A 14,976-nucleotide genomic window follows, 5' to 3' on the forward strand; every position below is an offset into this window, starting at 1 on the left:
CAAGAAGGAGGAGATATGGGGTTATATGTATACGTATAGCTGATTCACTTTGTGATATAGCAGAAGCTAACGCACCATTGTAAAGCAATTATACTCCAATAAAGATGTTAAAAAAAAAGAGAGAGACGGGGGCATGGAGGGCCTTTAATACCCAGGAGGGCCTCACAGGGTCCTGCTTGGTTTCAATCCCCACTTTTCTTTCACACTCCTCAGTCTTGAAGGGAACTAGGGCAGGACAAGAAAGGCAATGAAGTTTTGAATAGAGAGGTTAATAACAAACTCAGTAAGGGAACTTGGTTTTAGGGGGACTCAGTTTCACTCTGATATGATTAAGCTGGGGCTACAAGCCCTTGGGGTGCTGGGCAGGGTCTCCTACAGTGACCCTGGTGTCAATCAGGTGGGAAGAGGAGGATTCTGGGATGGGAAGTAATGTGGAAGGCAGACCTTAAACTGGTGAGGAGTTGGCTGCCTGCTTCTCTGTGGGCCCTTCCGTGGGTACCAGGACCCCAGGAGTGGGAAGCAGTGGCTGCTGCCTGGAAAGAGGCTGAGCCAGGCAGGGGGCAGCTGTGGGTGGCCTTGAGGGCTCTGAGAGCAACCGTGGCGGTGGTAGTTGTCAGTTATTCCAGTTACATCCCTTTGGTGTTCCCTAAGCCCCCTGTAAAATCTTGCTAAACTATCCAGCCTGGTCTCAGCTGGGCTGGAACAAATCGACGGAAGGGTCTGTATTCAGGGTTAGGTCGGAGAGAGTAAAGGGCCAGCAGGGGTGTGATGACACCAGGGGAGTCCCAGAGTCAAGCCTGCCGTGGCCCTCCCCACTGGGGAATCCCCCTCCCTGCCACCAGCCTGGAGAATCAAGTTGAGAATTTGACGAGGACACTGGTGGGGGAGGCACAGCCACCCCAAGTGACCAATTCCCTTTTCTACGCGTTTCCTTTCCAAAGACTAGTGTGTCCAGAATTGTGTGCCCTGGGTGGCATGGGAGCCAGGGGTTCCTGTTAGAGCAGAGGGAGCCAATAGAGGGGTCAAGAGAATCTGTCCTGGAAAAGCTAAGTTCAAAACCTGGGAGGACCAAGCTCAGAAGGTCAGAGAATGATTGGGGGGTGTGTTACAGAGTTTAGCGTTTAAAAACCATCATCTGCCTCTTCAAATCTCTGACCTCATTTCCAAGCCCTGCACTGGAGCCACCTAGGCTCCTTGCTCTTCCCTGAGCCCATGAAGCGACCCTATCCGTATCAGGGCCTTTGCACCTGCCGTGCTTCTCCCTGGAACCCTCTTCCCACAGTTATTCACTTAACTTGGATCTCTGCTCAAGTATCACCTCCGAGAGACATCTCTGACGACCCTATGGAAAATAGCTCATGTCTATCCCCTACACTTTCTTGTACTTCACAGCACTATGCCCTAAAAATTTATTCTCTAGGACATTTATTTGTTTATCTGATTATCATCCGTTTGCCCTGGTAGAATGGAGCCCCATGAAGGCAGGAACCGTGTTTTGTTCACTGTTGCCTCCCAAGGGTCTCGGACAGGGCCTGGCACATAGTAGATACTCGATGAGTATTTGTTGAGTAAATAATTAAAGGTGATAGATGTCTACTGACCTTCCACTAGAGTTCCAAGACTTGCCTTTCTGGAGATCAACCTGCCTTAAAGGGGCAGGCACTGACAGAGGCAACGTGGACAAGCCACAGGTATATCTACCTAGGCCTTTGGCGACTCTGTTTCCCATCTTTCTCTCTCTGGTACTTGGTCATCTCCCCTGAGGAGACACAGTCCTCCGCAGCATTCCTCGACCACACCACCCACATTTACTCTGTCTTGCCTTCCTTCATGCTTTTGCCTCTTACAGTGTTCTTTCTCCATTCTCTGTTTTCCAAATCTTTCTTCTCTTTCAGGTCAGAAGAACTGTTCATCCTTTGAGAGCTAGGTTGAGGCTCTTAAACCTTTTCATAAAAACCTTTTGTACCATTCAAAACTAATATTCTTTTCCCTTGGAACCCTGAGCACGTTCTTTAGACTTCAGTTAAAGCAGTTTTCCCAATCTGGTGCAATTAGGACATACGAGGGGGTCTGTCCTCCTTAGAAGATGATGAGCGGGGCTTCGCTGGTGGCGCAGTGGTTAAGAATCCTCCTGCCCATGCAAGGGACATGGGTTCGAGCCCTGGTCCGGGAAGATCCCACATGCCACGGAGCAACTAAGCCTGTGCTCCACAACTCCTGAGCCTGCGCTCTAGAGCCCGCGAGCCACAACTACTGAAGCCCTTACTCCTCGAGCCTGTGCTCCGCAGCAAGAGAAGCCACCGCAATGAGAAGCCTGCGCACCACAACGAAGAGTAGCCCTCATTTGTCACAACTAGAGAAAGGCCGCGCACAGCAACAGAGACCCAATGCAGCCAAAAATAAATAAATAAAATAAATAAAATTTTTTTAAAAAGATGATGAGCTTCTTAAAAATCTTGAATGGAGGGTTGGTATCCCCAGGACTTTGCATATAATAAGTGCTCAATTAATGTTTGCTTAATTGAATATAATTGACATTCTTCTCTGAGAATTACCTGGGGAAAAGGAAATGAATTTAAATATGCTCTGTGTGTTCCACACTGTGCTAACAATGCCATATTACACTTTAGTTCCCAAAACCTTATTTCCAAAAAACTGCAGTCTTAACAGCATATACATCTTATGGCATGTATATTACCATCCCTGTTTTATAAATAAGGATCAGAGAAGTTGTGTGAGCTGCCCAGGGTCACACAGCTACTAAGAAGCAGAACAAGCGTTTAAAGTCAGACTTACATGTTTAAAGACAAAATGGCTTATATTTAGCTTAATGGCTTATATTCAAATTATTTTTATCCCTGTAAATTCAGAATGAAATTCTAGAAGATGACATAGCTAGATATAAACAGGGATGGATTTGTAAACCTGATTCTAACACACCAAACGGGGTAAAAAAAAAAAAAGTGTCCTTTTTCCACAAGAATGAGAATAACTTTCTGCTGTCTTCTGTGTGTGTGAGGAGTTTCTCTGAACTACATAGACATCTGCCCCAGATGAATCCAAACAACTGACTACAATGAGGGCCCATAAACCGGTGATGATGCCTAACTTAAATTTTTCCAGAGGCCAGAACAATTAGCATAGCTTTACCCAGGGCTTTAGAGATACTTATAGCAACAATAACGGCTGATTGCAAGTATTTGTGTGCCAATTAAATTTATTCTAGGAAATCTTATAATTATCAGGTTCAGTAGCTATCACACTGGACTCATCAGCTGAAGCCACAGTTTAAAATTTTATTTTTAAAACCTCCATTGAAGCTAAGAATAGAAAAATAAGAGGGTTGCCCTGAAGTGGTATCTCAGGGCAAACTCAGCTCCCTGAATTTTGTTCAGTCCCTGAAGAAATAAAACTTTACAACAGTGTAAGTGAAATAAAAAACTATTCATAAAAAAGCATCTTTCCAAATAATGCACTCTGCCATTTATAGAACTTATCAGAACATGAAAATTGTCCTTTAAAGCATTTCTGTGAAATCCTTAAACTAAATACTTCCAGAGTGAAAACTAATGCATTCTTAAACTCTCATGCTTTTTTTCTAGAAAAGTTGGATACCAAAATGTATTCCTTACAAACTCGAACAATAGAAAAACCTTCAAACCTAAAAAAATATAAAAAGAGGGGTTGGATGGAGATACTTTTATACAATGCTAGTGATTTTTTTTTTCCTTCAAAGAAAGTTTTCTTCTTTTAATGATGCTTTCAAGAAAAGGCTTTTAAAATAGAAAATCTGGAAAATACAGAAAAAAATGTAAAAGAATAGAAAAGAGAAAGACTTTTGTCCCACTGCTCCCAGAAGCAATTGTGGCTAACATGTTGATCTCCTTTTGCTTTATTTCTTCTAAGCTTGGTTTTTATTGTTTCCGTGTTTGTTGCTATTCATCTGCCCGTGGTTTTGTCCTGAGCAGAGCTGGTGACCTGGCAGATGGAGGTCTCGGAGCCCGAGGAGACTGAGCTGCCATCCACGCTGTGATCACAAGTGAGTTATTCCTCTTCCCCAGGCCGGACGTTTGCACAGGTCAGTTCTGAGAATCAAAGAATCAAGCACCCTCTGTCCACAGACCGACACCATCTTGCACACAGGCTCAGAGCCCAAGTCCAAACCCCTCAACCAATCAGAAGCCTCAGGTTCAACACCCCTGATCTAGGTGATTTTAAAGACCCCCCTCCACCTTGGGGGACTTCCCTGGTGGTCCAGTGGGTGAGACTCAGCACTTCCAATGCAGGGGGCCTGGGTTCGATCCCTGGTTAGAGAACTAGATCCTGCATGCATGCCACGACTAAGTCCACGTGCCACAATGAAGATCCCGTGTGCTGCAAGACCCCGCTTTTTGTTTAAATCCCTGTGAGTTCTGAGTAAGAGGCAGGAGGAGAGAGCCTTTCCAGAACATTGCCTGGGCCTCCCTGTTGCAGACTGCTTGCCGTCTCCACGACCCTTGCAGGTAGATTGTAGGAAGGGGCAGGGGTAGTCAGCAGGCTTTCTGCACGCGATCCCAGGTCACTGCTGGAGAAAATCAGATGAAAACCATCTATTTGTGTCGGGGTCAGGAGAAAAGAAGCCATCAGTCGAAGCTTAAGGAAGGGTTTTGTTTTTTCTGTCCCTGCAAAATCGTCCAGATTCATTACATGCCCTGGCATGCATTTGATGCCGCCCGGGGTGATGGCCACACCCAGGCCCTGACCACACAGGGTCCAGGGGCAGCAGGACTATGACTAGAGTTGCCAACCTCCAAACAGCCTGGGCCACAGTGTGTGGTAACCATGACACACCCCATCTCCTTCTGGGACACAGCCAAGCCAGCAGCGGGGCAGTATGAAATCTGCAGGTCAGTCAGGGACAGAGCCAGGGGCTGGCAGGCGGGGCAGAGGGCCCAGTGGGGCAACTGGGGGCTCAGGGGTAAATGGTGCCCTGGGAAGGACTTCTAACGGGAGTCTGGAAGATGGGGGATTGGGGTAGAAAGAAACAGGGAAGTGCTTACTGAACCCAATGCTACTTATACAATCATTCTATTATTTAAGCTTCTCAAACATGTGAAATAGGTATTGTTCTGATATTATGGGCTGGCGCTCTGCACCAGACACTGGGGAGACAGCAGCAAGCAGACACCAAATCCCTGCTCCCTGGGAGCTCACCTTCTACTGGGGGGAGCAGACAAGAAAGAACTAGACAAATAAATATATGAGATGACAGGTGAATGTGCTCCAAAGAAAAACTGAGCTACCTCAAGAGACAGCAAGGGGTGCCGTCGGGAGGGGCTGAGTGGCGTCTGGCTCTGAGACCCCCGGCGGAGGACGCAGCCACGGCACAACTTGCAGGGAAGTGTGCTGGGGGCCTGGGGGCCACAGGGAGGCCCGGGAAGGGCGTGACATATAGTTACAGGCCATGTTGGGCACTTCTGAGATGGGGTCCATCAGGGGCTTTTAAGCAAAGGAGGGACAGGATCTGGCTTCTGGTGTGAAAGCATCGCTCCCTGGGTGGAGAATTAGACCACAGGTGGGAAAGAGGAAAGCAGAGGCGCCTCAAAACCCCTCGTTTACAGATGAAGATTCGGAGGCTCAGGAACATGCCTTCAACATCCGATGGCACCATGACCAGCCCTCATCTTTGAGGAACTTCCTTTCGCCTTTAGAATAGAGCGCATGCGTGGATGAGACCACTTGTGATCTGCCTCCCCCTTCCACCCCAGTTTCCCCGGCTACCCCGTCACCTCTTGGATTTCTTTCTGTACTCAGGAGGCCCGCATTCAGGTACTTACCTGGTCTCTGCGCATTTGTCCTGATACCTGCAGTGCTGTCGTCCAACCTGCTCACCTGGACGAGTCCTAGTCAACCTTTGCATCCTGAACCATCTTTTCTCAGGGAAGCCACTCCTGTCCCCTGCAGACCGGCCCAGGTGTGCTGGGTACCTCTGTGGGGTCCCCCTCCGCTTTGGTGGCATTCTTCACCTTTAGTGGTCCCTGCTCTTTGGTAGTCTCCCCTCCAGGCTCTGCAACACCCATAGGCAGGGTGGCTTCTCACCTTCCACCATCAGCACTTCAGCCAGGCACATGATCTGGTGCGTAATGCGGACCCTTGCTCATGAATACTTTGTGAGTTGAGTAGAACACTTGCCCAAGATCACACAGCTAATAAATAGGAAGATCAGGATTCAAACTTCTGATTCCATCTTCCATGTAACCTCAGGATGTGGACTCAAGTCTTGGTTTAGCCCAGGTCCTGGGTGCTTCCTAAGAATATTTATTCCTGGACTCATTCTGATCTGCAGAATCACAACTCCAAGACTGACTTGGGATACTGCTTCTGTTTGTTTGTTAGTTTAATCAAGAACCCCATGTTCGGGCTTCCCTGGTGGCACAGTGGTTGAGAATCTGCCTGCTAATGCAGGGGACACGGGTTCGAGCCCTGGTCCGGGAAGATCCCACATGCTGCGGAGCAACTAGGCCTGTGAGCCACAACTACTGAGCCTGCGCGTCTGGGGCCTGTGCTCCGCAACAAGAGAGGCCGCGGTAGTGAGAGGCACACGCACTGCAATGAAGAGTGGCCCCCGCTTGCCACAACTAGAGAAAGCCCTTGCACAGAAACGAAGACCCAACACAGCAAAAATAAATATTAATAAATTAATAAAAACTCCTACCCCCAACATCTTCTAAAAAAAAAAAGAACCCCATATTCTTATCACCAATATATTTTGGAAACACATTCCAATGGGACTCTTTCCCAGAGGAGGTTCCTAAAAGAAAAAAGTCAAGAAGGAGGTGAGAACATGATTCCAGGGACTATTTCAACTGTAACAACAGTTGCTTCTCAAATGTCTTCTCTCTTTTATAAAAGGAAACTGCAACTGAAGCCCGATGTTTGTTTATGTGAATTATTTTGAGGGCCTAATGGAAGGTTCCTGAATTTCTATTGAGAGTGTAATTTCCTGGACAACTCTAAATAACACTGCCCGACAAGCTTTGACCAAGTCTGAATTAAGGAACACTCAAAAGAAGCACAAGCAAAGGCAAGGGAAACTCTCAAAGGCCCTGAAGGGGAGACAGAAGACCAGAGAGGTTACCCAACCTATCTGAAGGTGCACAGTGGACAGGTGGTAGAGATGGAACCAGACCTAGGTCCCTGTACCCCTGGCTGTTATTTTTTCTTCTGAACCATGAGAGTGTGCCAGGGCAGTGTGGGTTCTGCACAGAAACGGTGATGCTTGCTCTTCAGAGGAAAGGTGCTCTGTAAACATCACATTGGTGACGACCCACTTGAAGAATAGTGTGTGGTACACAGTAGGTGCTCAATAGATAGTGGTTTACTGATTGACCGACCCCAGCCTCCTTATCGCCTGAGAACTGGTTGCTTCATACTATTTCATTCTCTGCCTTGTTGAAGTAGTTTGTAGAATCAAATTCCCACTAGCCAAATGAAAATTTGCTCGATGATTTTAAAAAATAATCAATGCAGAATCAAGGGAGGCAGACTGATTCTCACTCTGCCACTTCCTTACCTCTCAGAACCTCAGTTTCCTCATCTGAAAAATGGGGATGATGCCTCCCTCATTGTGTTGTCAGTGAGGATTAGATGAGATACTGCGTAGTACCTGGCACAGAGTCAGTCAGCATTGGTTAAATTAAAAAGAACAAACGAATGACAGGGAGGAAGTGGTTTGTTCTGCCTTAAATTTAGAATTTGTCCTCCTCCTCCCAACCTCTTTCTCTATCTATCAAATGTGCAGCAACTATAGCCAGACCTTCCCTGAATGAAGAGTCTGTGGTTAGAGAGAGAAAGTGAGTCCAAATACACTATACTAATAAAGGCAAAAATGAATGACAAAAAAAGCCCCCACAGGACCCATCTTTCATTGAATGTGATATATTGGCATTTTATTAGTTTTGAGGAAGTTTGGCTACAAGTAACAGAGCAGAAACAAAACAAAACTGTAGCTTAAACCTCATAGAAATTTGTTTGTCACTCATGATACCACTGGTGGAAGGAAGGCAGTGTGAGCTGGAGTGATGCTTCACTTTTCCTTTTATGTTGTTCTGCTGTGCATGGCTTCTATTCTCAAGGTCAACTCATGGCCCAAGATGGCTGCTGGAGCTCCAACCATCAATCCAAATTCTGGGCAGCAGGTAGGAGGAAGAGATGAAGAAGGAGGCACCCTCTCCCTCTGTGATGGTTCATTTTATGTGTCACCTAGACTGGCCACAGGTGCCCAGTTTAAACATTGTTTCTGGGTGTGTTTGTGAGGGCGTTTCCTGATAAAATTAGCATTTTAATGAGTGAATTTAGTAGATTATCCTCCCCAGTGTGGTTTGGGCGTTGTCCAATCTGTTGAGGGTTTGAACAGAACAAAAGCTTGAGTAAGAAGAGATTTCCCCCTTTTTTCCCCCTGCTTGACCTGGGACATTTCATTTCATTTTCTCTTGTCTGTGGACTGGGATTTACTTTATCAGCTTCCCTGGTTCTAAGGCCTTCAGACTCAGACTGAAGTATACCACCGACTTCCCTGGGGCTCCAGCTTGCTGTTGGGAGATTGAGGAACTCCTCAGCCTCCAAAATCACGTGAGCCAATTCTTAGTAATAAATCTCCATATAGATCTCCTGTTCTGTTTCTCTGGAGAACCCTCATTAATCCGCCCTCTAAGGACATTTCGGAGAACTGCATACACCACTCTGGCTTTATTCTGCTTAACCAGAATTTAGTGATAACTCCGAGGCAGGCTGGGAAATGTAATCTTTACTGGAGGAGGCTATGGGTACTGCTTATTCATGATCTCAATGAGTGAAAGAAGAAGGGGAGAGTGGACATTGGTGGGCCAGGAGTGGTCCTGGCCACGTCCTTATTGTTTGTGTGCTGCTTGACTGCTAGTGAGGCTCAGGGCTTTTCCTAGGCCAATTTTAAATGTTGAGTTGGGGTAGAGCATAGATGCTTTTTTCTTAAAGGAGGATCTTATTCAGTAACCTAACATGTGTAACTGACACCTGGGTGTTCGCTCCCCTTGAAATGGGGCTGGGACTTAAGACTCCTGTCCTGAGCAAACTCTAGGGCTCCCTGCCTCAGAGTTAGAGAACCACACTCAGAATGGAAGCCCTTTGAGAAAAAGGCTTCCCTTAGTGGAGGAGTAAATGGGCTTTTATCAAGTATTATCTTTGTAAGATACACATGGCTGTTGTGCCTTTTGTTCTGCAAAGCTTAACGCCCACACCTTTCCATCCCCCACGGTGCCTCTTTCCGTGATGCAGGGACCTGGACTGGGCTTTCTCCAGTATTCTCTTTTCCCCTATTGTGCGATTGAAGGAAAGAACCCTGAGCTGAGGATCCGGAACCTTTGGTACCCATCTTCCAGTGATCCTCTACTGAATCCTGCGGCTTCTGCTGCCGGCATCAAGGACTACGTGAGCAGGGAGTTTCTGGAGAGAAGGGAGGGGGGAGATCTGAGTGGTGGTGTGCGAAAAGGGGGATGGTAAGGAAGCTCTGCAGGCCTCATGATGGGTGACGTTCTCCTCTGCGTCTCTCGTCCCTCGGGAGACTGGCTGCAGTCACCACACAGGGCAGTTTGGAGGCAGATATAGTGGAAGGGTGTACCTGGAAAGCCACGGCGCGTGAAGGCAGGCCTTAAGGGTCAAGAAGATCCAGGTTTATTTGGGTCTTATTGGGTTTTAGTGGGGGAATCCCTCAGACCAGCTCTCAGTGATGGGTGGCCTAGAGTTTGAGAACCATTGGGCCAGGTGCCCTCTGGGGATTCTTTTAGCCTTCCAAATTATGGCCCAGATTTGGGGATGAGGCCATACACCCCAGATCTGTGCAGCACCTGTGGAGTTCCATGTTTTAAGGGCCCTGTAGCAATTTGGAGATGGTGGTGATAAGGATATTGGGTCCTGTGATGGGCTGTGTCTGCAGGGGCAGGAGACAGGCTTCCTCAGGTGGTTTTGTGGCCGTGGGTGTCAGAGCAGCAGCTGTAGGCCATGTTGGGCTCTGAGTGGTGGATGAAGGCAGAGAACAGACACCTTTGGGGACTCCCCAAAATACCTCATTGGTACTTTAAAAGGCATCTACTTTTCCGCTAAGGTAAGCTGGGGGGACAGGGCATGGAGACTTCTAACTGGGACAGTAATGTAAATGAGACTTCATTTATTTATTTGGTTGGGCCAGATCTTAGTTGCAGCAGGCGGGATCCTTAGTTGTGGCTCGCCGGCTCCTTAGTTGTGACACGTGGACTTCTTAGTTGTGGCATGTGAACTCTTAGTTGTGGCATGCATGTGGGATCTAGTTCCCTGACCAGGGATCGAACCTGGGCCCCCTGCATTGGGAGCATGGAGTCTTATCCACTGCACCACCAGGGCAGTCCCCAAGACTTTATTTTGTTGATCTAGGGTGTTGAGGGCCAGCAGACATTTTCTGCATATAATAATTAGACTTCTTACCAGCAGTTGGGTGGAGAGAGGCAACACAAGGCGAGGTTAATCTGATGGATATTCCAAAGGTCAGAGCTCTTCAATGGAGAGGAAAAAGCCAGACTCCTGAATAGGACACCAAGGCCCTTGTAAAGCAGTCCCTGAGTACCCACACTGGATAGTTTCTTGTCAGGCTCCTCTCTCCCACACCACACAGCTTCCTCCTCCCCAGCCCTCCTTCTGGAATAATCTACCTAAAGCTAACGTCATACCATTACTCCTCTACTTTATAACCATTGATGGTTCCTCCACTGCCTTCAGATGGTCCAAATCCCTTAGCATGGTTGGTGTGTGAGCCCCTTCACAGCCTGACCCCTTCCAACCTCCTGCTCTAGATTCACTTTTCATTATTCATTTTCTCCAAATTGTGTTCCGCACACTTTGCAATCCAACCCTACAATATCACTGACTGAATGTGAATGTTGTCAAACCCAAGTTCAGTCCTGGAAGCACAGTGAGGCCAAACAAACTGAAACGTCAGAGTTTGGAGCAGAAAAAAGGTTTACTGCAAGGGCCAAGTTAACAGAATGGGTGGCTCATGCTCCAAAATCCCGAACTCCCTGATGGGTTTTGGGGAAGAGTTTTTATAAGCAGAATTTGAAGGGAGGGTTGCAGGGTATGTGACCTTCCTCTGATTGGTTGATGTTGAGGTTACGGGGGTGGGGGGGGTGGCGTTCCAGTAATCTCAATCATCAGCCTTCTGATTCTAACCAGACGGGGTCCAAGAGCTTGTGCTCAGCCTGAAGATACCAACCTCCACCTGGATGGGAGCCTTAGTTCCTGTAGCAGAACTCAGAAATGTGTATCAGATTGTTCTGTATATCCCTTGAGGAGGAACCAGGACCCTGCCCCATCACTGCACCATTGTTTCTTTCTTTTATTTTTATTTTAAAAAATAATTTATTTATTTTATTTATTTTTGGCTGTGTTGGGTCACCGTTGCAGTGCATGGGCTTCTCATTGCGGTGGCTTCTCTTGTTGCAGAGCACGGGCCCTAGGCACGTGGGCTTCAGTAGTTGTGGCATGCAGGCTCAGTGGTTATGGCACATGGGATCCAGAGCGCAGGCTCAGTAGCTGTGGTGCACGGGCTTAGTTGCTCCGCAGCATGTGGGATCTTCCCGGACCAGGGCTCGAACCCATGTCCCCTGCATTGGCAGGCAGATTCTCAACCACTGAGCCACCAGGGAAGCCCTGCACCATTGTTTCTTGACTGCTCCTCCTTTGTTTCTGCTTTCCCTCACTCCAGTAATTAGTAACTGTTTGAATATGCCCTTTGGAGTTCAGGGAAGGCCTAGGAGGCTGAAGCCTTTTTCCTACAAACAAGAAATGGGGGGACATGGAAAGGCTTTTTTCCCCAGGAGGGCCACATAGGATCCTGCTCAGTTTCAGAAAGACACCTCGGAATGCTGACTGCTTTGCTCAGAATGTCCTCCTCCTTCTCCACCTGGTGAACTTCTCACTCCAAAGAAGTAGCTTGAGCGCCAGGGCCCCTGGGAAGCCTTCCCTGATCCAGCTGGGGCTGAGCTGAGCTTTGCTTCCTCTCTTTATACCCACACTTACCTTGTCCTCGTTCTCTGTTGGTGCACCTAGAATTCAGAGTGTCCTTTGTTTGTTTCCCCCACTAGATGGTGACAATCTTGAGGGCTGGGCTTGGTGTTCATCATCTCTACAGGCTTAGAGCTTAGTATAGTCGCATGCAGAGCCACGCCCCCAAAGAACTTGTTTAGTGATCAAAGGGAAATGCGTGGATAAGCTCTGGTCTTGGCCAGTGTTGCATGGAGTCACACAGGGCCAGCACAAAATGTAAGGGGCGCCTAAAAGCTCATTAATTAAGATACATAATTTCTTTAAATTGAAGTATAGTTGATTTATAATGATTCAGGTGTACAGCAAAGTGATTCAGTTTATACACACACACACACACACATACACACACACACACACACGTATATAAAAATTCTTTTTCAAATTCTTTTCCACTGTGGTTTGTCACAAGATATTGAGTATAGCTCCCGTTGCTATACAGTAGGTCCTTGTTGGTTATCTATTTTATATATAGTAGTATGTATCTGTTAATCCCAAATTTCCAGTTTATCCCCCCCGCTACCCCTTTGGTAACCATAAGTTTGTCTTCTATGTCTGTGAGTCTATTTCTGTTTTGTAAATAAGTTCATTTGTGTCATGTTTTTTTTAGATTACACATATAAGTGATATCATATGATATTTGTCTTCTTCTGTCTGACTTACTTCACTTAGTATGATAATCTCTAGGTTCACCCATGTTGCTGCAAATGGCATGTAAAGACACATAATATCTTAATGCCATTAAAAAATCCATATTGATGCCCCAAACTCCATGATGAACAAATCTCAAAATGCTAAATAAAGACAGGATCCCATCCGGCCCTTGCACGACTCCTCTGACTCATCTTCCTAAGTCCCGTCCCCAAGTAATTTGCTCAGGAAGGCAACTCCCAGCAGTACCTGCTGAGAGGCTGAGTTAGCCCTGCCACCGAGAGACTGGAGAGGAGACCATGGATTAGAAAGTGAAGTGAAAGTGAGGGAGGGGTGTGAAGGTGGTACATATTTTTAATTAATTAATTAACTAATTTTTATTTTTGGCTGCATTGGGTCCTCATTGCTGCACGTGGGCTTTCTCTAGTTGCAGCAAGCGGGGGCCACTCTTTGTTGCAGTGCACGGACTTCTCATTGCGGTGGCTTCTCTTGTTGTGGAGCACGGGCTCTAGGTGCGCCAGATTCAGTAGTTGTGGCTCACGGGCTTAGTTGCTCCACGGCATGTGGGATCTTCCCGGACCAAGGATTAAACCCGTGTCCCCTGCATTGGCAGGCGGATTCTTAACCACTGCGCTGCCAGGGAAGTCCCAAAGGTGGTGCATTGATTAATCAGGCATCAGCAGAAAGCAGCTCTGGCTAATCTTAGGAAAGGAACATACCGGAAGGGTGTTGGATGGCTCCTGGCCTTGTCAGGAGGCTGGAGAACAGGATCAGATGCAAAGGCAGTGAACACAGACTGGTTAGGACACGGTTTCTGGCACCTGGCATCACAGTCTTTGCAGCAGCACACACTCCAGAGTCAAAGTCACGGGCAGGAGTGGCCAACTGGTCGGGCCTAGGTAAGGCCATGCCTTGGGTGCATGACAGGTGAATAGGAGGATAACCCTCTGGCATTTGTGGTGGAAGATGCTGGACTGTAACCTACTACCACTCACCACAAAGGGGAGCTTGTTCCAGCTGGAAAAGGGCTGCATGTTGGACAATTCAACAAATGACAAACACTTAATACAGGCAAGGTTGAATTTCTCTCTTGGGAGACTGCTTAGAGCCATGAATTAAGATGGAAAACTCTGGAGAAGGAACAAACCAGTAGTTTTGAAAATGGCAAAAGGAAAAATAGTAAGTTGGTCTCACTTTCAGACACGTGTTCTGTTTGCTCGGTGCCGGTAGGACACATTCAGATGGTTTCCCCGTGGAGGCAACAAGCTGTGGAGATGATGTGGTCCTCGTGTACCATCTAGCACAGTTGTACCAAAGAGCTGCCTTCTTGAAGTGGGGGGTGGAGACGGGGTGTGTCAGAGCCATTCTCTAACCTGTGGCTCTACTGTCTTTGTGATATCACTTTATCCAGTTCCGCCAGCCAGCCCCAGACCTGCTGGAAGGAGAGGCAAGGCTGGAGTCGAAAGAAGGACCATTGTCCTGCCCTAAATACAGTCAGGGCTGGTGTGGTCAGGAGGACAGAGCCAGCGCTTACTGGAACCCTCTGATGTGCAGGTACCATACATGCCTTACCTCATTCATGCTCTCAAAGCCCAGAAGTACTACCAGGGTTAATTCCATTTTACAGGTGAGGAAACTGAGGCACGTGAGAGTTGGGTAACACGTCCAAGGTGACCCATGGAGTTAGGTGTGCCAGAGTCAGATTCAAACCCAGATTGGTCTGTTCCAGAATCTGTGTTGCTGTCTGGCCCATCACCAAGAGAGAGTAACTTTATACCCATTGCTGGCCCTTATCTATTAAATTTTTGAGGGGTTTGACATTTTCCTTCCTTAAGAACCAATGTGAGAAAAGTAGCCAAGAGGAGACAGGGGGGCAGAGTTTGCCCCTGGCTTGCGAACTCTGGTCTTCTACCCCACACTCAACTCAGCCCTGGCCTCCAACCCTGCAGCCATCACACCCTCACTGCAGGCCCACTGCACCTCCCATCTCCCAGTATTCCAGCCATTGACGTTCTTTTTTTTTCTTTTTTACCTTCTTATAATGGAAAATTTCAAACCAGCACAAAATAGAACCCCTGATACCTATTACCCTGCTTCAATCATTTTACTGACTTAAATTTGATTTCAGTGTACTCTTAAGATGTTCATGAGTATTCCCTGCATCTCTAGGTCTCCTTACCAGGAGATTTTCCCTTAGATTTAAGGGAAATTTTCCTTAATTTTACTTTTCTTGCCCCC

Source organism: Kogia breviceps, chromosome 6, assembly GCF_026419965.1.
Source record: "Kogia breviceps isolate mKogBre1 chromosome 6, mKogBre1 haplotype 1, whole genome shotgun sequence".
Taxonomy (NCBI): Eukaryota; Metazoa; Chordata; class Mammalia; order Artiodactyla; family Physeteridae; genus Kogia; species Kogia breviceps.